Genomic DNA, 7,481 nt, shown 5'->3' with positions numbered 1-7,481 from the left:
CTCTCTTTTTGTTTTAATTTTTGTTTAGCCTTATCCTTTTTCATATTTTTCTTTTCTGATTTAATTTTATTTCCCAAATTGTTTTAGTTTTGTAAAATATTCATTTAGTACCTAAAATAGTAACATTAATTATACCACTGCCACAATAACTTTGGGACCTAGCTAAGGTAGTTTAGTATTTTATAAAATATAATAGGGGTATAACTAATTGTTTTTGCTGTTGTTGTCATCACTTTAGGGTATTTAATTATTTTAAAAAGATGTTGTTTCTCCACCAATATCATCCATGATTTATTTGTCACATTAACAACATTTTATTTTTAATATTTGAAAATATTTTATTGTTTGCTTGATTTTGAATTTGAATTCGAACCGGTTTCGAACTAACTCGAGATTAGCAACTATAATCGAGGTGACGTGGCATCATTAGCAGAGGTTCACTGTAGCTTAATTATCCGGGCGTCACAATTCTCCTCCACTACAAGAAATCTCGTCCCGAGATTTAAGAGGGGAAGTGACGGGAAAGGGATTTGGTCACGAAATTCTAACGAGCGTTCTCTATCTTGGTTGCTCTTCTCGAAGCGGTTGATCTATTACGTTGATGTCTTCATTTTCCTGCTTCAGGTCATCATGATGAAGCTGGCATCCTTTCTTCGGGAACTCCATCGTACTTACGAAGGACAAGGGGTAACTTCGGAATAACAGACCTCTGAACGGTTGACTATCTGGTTGATAACATCGAGGAAGGTGGCGGAAAGTAACTCTCGAATGGAAATTTAAGACAATATCGAGAGCAATGTAAGGAGGTATCGTGGGGAAGTTTCGAGCGGGTAGGCAATCGTTTGATGCCTGAAGGGTTCTGAGCAACGGGACTAAGTATTGTGTCTGATACCAAAATTGATGATCTCACGAAAGGTGGCACGTGAATTACATACGAAGCCAAGCGTGAGGAATAACCTTGGGAACAGGGGGTGTACAAGAGAGTCAGGTTTCGATCCTGTGGAACTGTGGGTTATGGGCCCACCATGTGGGGGTTTTTTTTTGAAGCAGTGACATGTTGCACGGTCATGATAGCAAGGCATGTCAGAGAGTACCCTGTCAGTTATGTCGGCAACACGTTGGTACCAAGGGCGAGGGACGAAGAGAACCATTTTCCTGCTCGTTGAAATGAGGCGGACCATTAGGCAAAGTTCTCGTCCATCGGTGGCTACCGGGATGTCATCAACAATAGTAACAGGGTCTTGCTGTCAGAATTGTACACCGAGGTGTTTACATAAGCAGGAGAATATTTCTGCTTAGCTCATATAGAACTCAAGAAGGGTTAAACAAAACAATGGAAAGGAAAATATCATCATCAGATTAAACAGAACAATGGAAAGGAAAATATGTTAAAACACATATTTCAGGGGTATTTCCTTCCCAAGGACCAGCAGAGCATGATATCCATGATAGGATATAATGTAGAAAACCATCTAGGTTAGGGGGGAGGAAGTTCATGACATTACCCAAACAGCGGTGTTTGGATAATTGAGCAGGAAACATTTAGCATTGGGCTTCAAATGTTCCTGTTGAAAATTGGAGTACCATAGACATGCTTCGAGATAGCATTGACATGGTCAACAGGTGAAGATCAGACTTTGGAAACAAAAAGAATCCATCAGGAACAACCTATAGAATAAGTCTTACAATTTCCTCACGGAAGAATGACTAACCTTGTCAAAAAGGAAACTATAACAATAGGTCCCCCGGCCAGGCGTGCTAGGCATGACATCACCTTACCGGGTCATATAAAGACCAATTTTATAACTCTTGGAAATATGTTCCAACCATCGTATCTGACCGAGATTCAGTTCTGATTGGTGTCAGGATACCTCAGACTTAGGATGCCTGAGAAGAAAAGGTGCGGCACCATTTGACGAGATGACATTGTAAGATTCTCGGGAAATGAACTATGGAAGCGAGTTCTGAAACAAGAGTCCATCAGTAAACCAACGAGAGGATGAGGAGGTGACTGATTGACTCAGCGATAATCCATTGAGATTTCCAAAAGATGGATTTCCACAACTATATGAACAAGGAGATAACACTAACTAGATCGAATGACTTAATGATTTATGCTCGAGGAAAACATACACAGTTAAACATTGGTTGAAATGTGCACCCGAAATATGGGCTAGGTAGCACGATCAATGTTCGAATGATGATTCATTAAGCCATAGACGTAGAATGAAACTATAGACCAATAACTTCAAAGCAATAGGGTTGCTAGAAGTTTAGAATTTACACATCACAGACCATTTGTCGGTATTTCGTTTAGAAACAACACGGGGACCCAGAAAGAATGGTGATGGCGAGAAGTATCACTGTACCAGGAATTCTTAAGAGGTGGAGTAATGCTCACGACATTCTTGACATCAAAGATGGTAATACTCCACGGTAGAACATAACATAAGTTGGATAGCAGGGAAATCAAGATACAACACAAAATATGAACAAGTTTGTGTTGGGGGGAGGCAAGAATGTTGTCGATGATAACACAATTCATCGAGGGGCAAGGATGGTATTTCTCATCCTGAATTTCAACACACAACTTGGAAGAAGTCAAATTGTTGACAATGATCACGACAAGTTTGTCGAGAGGTTTTCAAGAAGATGTAATTGATCGACGATGACATCAAGTCAAAGGAATGATGAAAGCGAAAGGTTATTGGAACCACGGTTAGGACACAAACTCGAAATCAAGTTTGCAGTTCAAGGAGAAGTGATATGACGAGGAAGATCGACGCAAGATTAGCTCACTGTCGAAATTTGTGTGCTGGGAAGGTCCGGGTAGCACAGTTAAAAAGTTTGCACGATAATGATATAGCCGATAAGGCTAGGAATGACTTGAAGGATTATTAAACTCGTAAGCAACAAGAATTTCTTAGAGTTATTGAATCGGAGTGCGGAATCGATTCGCTTATCGGTGTTCTCGAGTGACTAATAACTCAGAGCCCGTGGAAAATTGGAATCAGTGAGAATGTAGCACTTGATGAAAAACTCATAAGAAGTTATGCAGTTCCATGATAATCTCGAGATACCAGGGGGTAATACTCGACGACAGATCAAGGTAAAGGTTGGACTAGGGTATTGCCCTGCAGAAGACAAGTGCTCAAACTTGCACGAGAAACGGAATCAAGGAGAAACATGGTCAGAACCACGTCCACGGATACCAGATGAACTTATTACAAGGGGGTAATTAATATAAGAGAAGCTTCCATGATAGGATCTACATCGTGTCCACGGGCATGAACACAAAGGTTCAAGGTCGACTCCCACTTCTTCAATGCATAACCTTCCATTCGCCTCTCGTATTTGATAATGACATTAGTTGTCGAAAGTTTTACCTGGTGAAATACCAGATGAGTATGGCCTGTGAAATCTTTCGGGCTCACATAGATTAGGTAAGGCATTGGTTCAACCCATCGAGGCATCTTAGGAACATATACCACAATTTTTTTTGGAGTAATTAACACAAGCTCGAAAGTAGAGCATGGTTCACAAAGCAGAGGATACAATTTACCAAAGGCATCATGTATCCGAGGAAAAGCTCACAAGCTTATTTAATATGAAGGACATTGTCGGATAAGATCCGACAAAAGGGTCTGGTGGTCCACAAGGGATCTGATGTGAGCATTAGTACTCAACCAGAGGAAGAAAGAATGCCAGGAGATCAGATTATAGAAACAACTGACTAACTCAAAGCTCAATGCAAAGGAATTATAATTTCAAATTCAAGGGATCGGAAGCAAACGCTCTGATTAGGGATGGATAAGTTGAGTAGACTTAGGGGTACAATCGATGGCAAATTTGATTGGTCGAGATCCAGCTCACGTTTAAAATGACGTCTGAGCCGGAAGGATGAATACTAGGATCTGATTGAGGATTGCGAGCATTCGCAACAAATTGAATCAACGGTCTCAAAATGATAATGACAAGAGATGCCAATAAGATTACGAGACTTATGGGATTAACCATAATGCAAGCAAACAAGAATTTCAAGAGCAATAGGTTGCTGAGGATTTTCGAAAGATCGAATGGTATTTCGAAGACTTTGTGTAATACATGAATCATTTGGGGATGAGCGGATACTCGATAAGTGCGAGAAATTATTCGTAGGGGTATTCAGGTGGCAAAGAACTGCAAGGTAGTAGGCACAAAGTATTCTCGGGGTATTTTGTATTAACAAGATCGACTGGGAATAAAAGTAAGAATGACAGGTGTAAGTATTTATCCATAGGGATATTTTGGTGGTAGGGAATTGCAAAGGCAACGGGCACAAGATCTTGAGAGAATATCGGAGAGTATCTTCGAAATCTTCTGATGCAGTCGGCGATCATCTGGACTGAAGGGGCTCTCCGGGAGATAGTATTTTCGAGAACCTAAAGTTAGTTTTGTTTTTAGCAAAATCAATTTACCCGAATAGAAGAGAGTCAGAGTCCCAGAGTATAGACGAGGAATAAAAGATCCTAATACCACCCAATGGCGACGTGGGCCCGTAAGCCACACAGCCATGTTAGTAAAAGTTTTTCAATGACTAGACTCGACTTCGGCCAAGGAGTTGGAAAGGGGGATTCCTACAGGCAGTTGGCTCTGATACCAACTTGTGATGCCCCGATTTGACCGTACACTAATCATGCACGCAAATGTGTACGATCAAGATCAGGGACTCACGGGAAGATATCACAACACAACTCTAAAACATAAATAAGTCATACAAGCATCATAATACAAGCCAGGGGCCTCGAGGGCTCGAATACAAGTGCTCGATCACAGACGAGTCAGCGGAAGCAACAATATCTGAGTACAGACATAAGTTAAACAAGTTTGCCTTAAGAAGGCTAGCACAAACTAGGATAGAGATCGAACGAGGCGCAGGCCTCCTGCCTGGGATCCTCCTAACTACTCCTGGTCGTCGTCAGCGGACTGCACGTAGTAGTAGGCACCTCCAGTGTCGTAGGAGTCGTCGTCGACGGTGGCGTCTGGCTCCTGGACTCCAGCATCTGGTTGCGACAACCAGATAGAAAGGAAAGGGGGAAAAGAGGGAGAGAAGCAACCGTGAGTACTCATCCAAAGTACTCGCAAGCAAGGAGCTACACTACATATGCATGGGTATATGTGTAAAGGGGCATATCAGTGGGCTGAACTGCAGAATGCCAGAATAAGAGGGGGATAGCTAATCCTGTCGAAGACTACGCTTCTGGTCATCTCCATCTTGCAGCATGTAGAAGAGAGTAGATTGAAGTCCTCCAAGTAGCATCGCATAGCATAAATCCTACCCGGCGATCCCCTCCTCGTCGCCCTGTTAGAGAGCGATCACCGGGTTGTATCTGGCACTTGGAAGGGTGTATTTTATTCAGTATCCGGTTCTAGTTGTCATAAGGTCAAGGTACAACTCCGGGTCGTCCTTTTACCGAGGGACACGGCTATTCGAATAGATAAACTTCCCTGCAGGGGTGCACCACATAACCCAACACGCTCGATCCCATTTGGCCGGACACACTTTTCTGGGTCATGCCCGGCCTCGTAAGATCAACGCGTCGCAGCCCCACCTAGGCTCAACAGAGAGGTCAGCACGCCGGTCTAACCCTATGCGCGCAGGGGTCTGGGCCCATCGCCCTATGCACACCTGCACGTTGCGTACGCGGCCGGAAGCAGACCTAGCCCCCTTAATACAAGCGCGAGCTTACGGTCCAATGCGGCGCGCGCCACTCAGTCGCTGACGTCAAAAGAGCTTCGGCTGATACCACGACGCCGGGATACCCATAACTACTCCCGCGTAGATGGCTAGTGCGTATAGACCAAATGGCCAGACTCAGATCAAATACCAAGAACTCGTTATGCGTGTTATGTCGAAGTAACCGCGGACGCCGTCCAGGGCCAGGCCCACCTCTCACCTAGGCGGTCTCAACCTGCCCTGTCGCTCCGCCACCAAGATCCACTTGCGGGTACTCCTACGAGCCGACCCGACTTTAGTCATCACATGTGTCATGTATATAGTATATAAGTATATACCCGTGATCACCGCCCAGGTGATCACGGCCCGATAGTATAGCACAGCAGACGGACAAGAATGTAGGGCCACTGATGGAAAACTAGCATCCTATACTAAGCATGTAGGATTGCAGGTAAAGGTAACAACAGTAGTAGCAAGGATAGGCTATGCATCAGGATAGGATATCGAAAAGCAGTAACATGCTACACTACTCTAATGCAAGCAGTATAGAGAAGAATAGGCAATATCTGGTGATCAAGGGGGGGGGGCTTGCCTGGTTGCTCTGGCAAGAAGGGTTCGTCGTTGATGTAGTCGATCACAGGGGTACCGGCAGCGGTCTCAGGGTCTACCGGAAAGAAGTAACAGAGGGGGAACACAATAAATAACAGAGTAATCAAAGCATCACAAAGCGTAACATGGCAATACACGGTGCTAGAGGTGACCTAACGCAGTATCAGGTACTACTGGAGAAGGGGGCACACATCCGGGAAAGTATTCCCGGTGTTTCGCGTTTTCGGACGGGCGGACCGGAGGCAAAATGTTGCATGTTCGCTATGCCAGGGACGTGTGGTGAACGAACGGACTGCGTATCCGGATTTTTCTCGTCGTTCTGAGAAACTTTCATATATAAATTATTTCTATCTGACTTACGGTTTATTTTATATGATTTTCCAAAGTTTTATTGATTTTCTAAAATTACAGATTTATTTTAATTCGAAAATTAAACGGGAAATTGCTAGGTGCACATGGTGCACTGCACCCAGAGTGCACCAGAGGGGCTGACTGGTGGGACCAGTCAACTGTACAGACAGCAGTTGACTGGTACACCTTGACCAGTCAAAGTGGCCGCCTGGCCCCACTTGTAAGTGACTCAGGGGGAGTTTTATTTAATCTAATGTTTTAGCTTAAGTTAGTGGCCTTGGGCCCAGGTGTCAGTGGGGTTAGTGGGGGTGATTAGTAGCTAATCTAAGTGCCACGTCAGCGGCGCACCGGCGCGCTCACGACGGCGAGGCGGGGTACGCCGGCGATGACCGTGCGGTCGCCTCCGACCTCGGTTTGTCGCGCGGTCGTGTGCGTCAGGAAGCTGGCGAGGTGGCGCGTCGACTGGGACCGGTGGCGTCGCCGGAGTTAGCCGGAGCTGGCCGGAACGGCGACGAAGAGCAGCGGTGGCGTTCGGGGAGGGGTGCAACGTCAGCGCTACGGGGCAGAGGTGAGGCGTGCGAGTGTGCGTCGTGCTCCTGGGAGCACCAGGAGAACGGTGCTGGGGTCGGGCGAGGCCCACGACGGCCATGGACGCGTCGGCGGAGCTCATCGGCGGCGGTGGGGGTACGGGCATGTCGCAACTACGCGTGCGAGCTCGAAATCAAGCCCGGGAAAAGGGGGAGAAGGAGCGCGCGCTCACAGTGAGGACGAGGTGCTGCTGGGCTTAAGCCGGGGCGGAGTGACG

The sequence above is a fragment of the Aegilops tauschii genome, chromosome 2, assembly GCF_002575655.3.
Source record: "Aegilops tauschii subsp. strangulata cultivar AL8/78 chromosome 2, Aet v6.0, whole genome shotgun sequence".
Taxonomy (NCBI): domain Eukaryota; kingdom Viridiplantae; phylum Streptophyta; class Magnoliopsida; order Poales; family Poaceae; genus Aegilops; species Aegilops tauschii.
The sequence above is the reverse complement of the archived record's forward strand: the minus strand, read 5'-3'. Positions refer to the sequence as shown.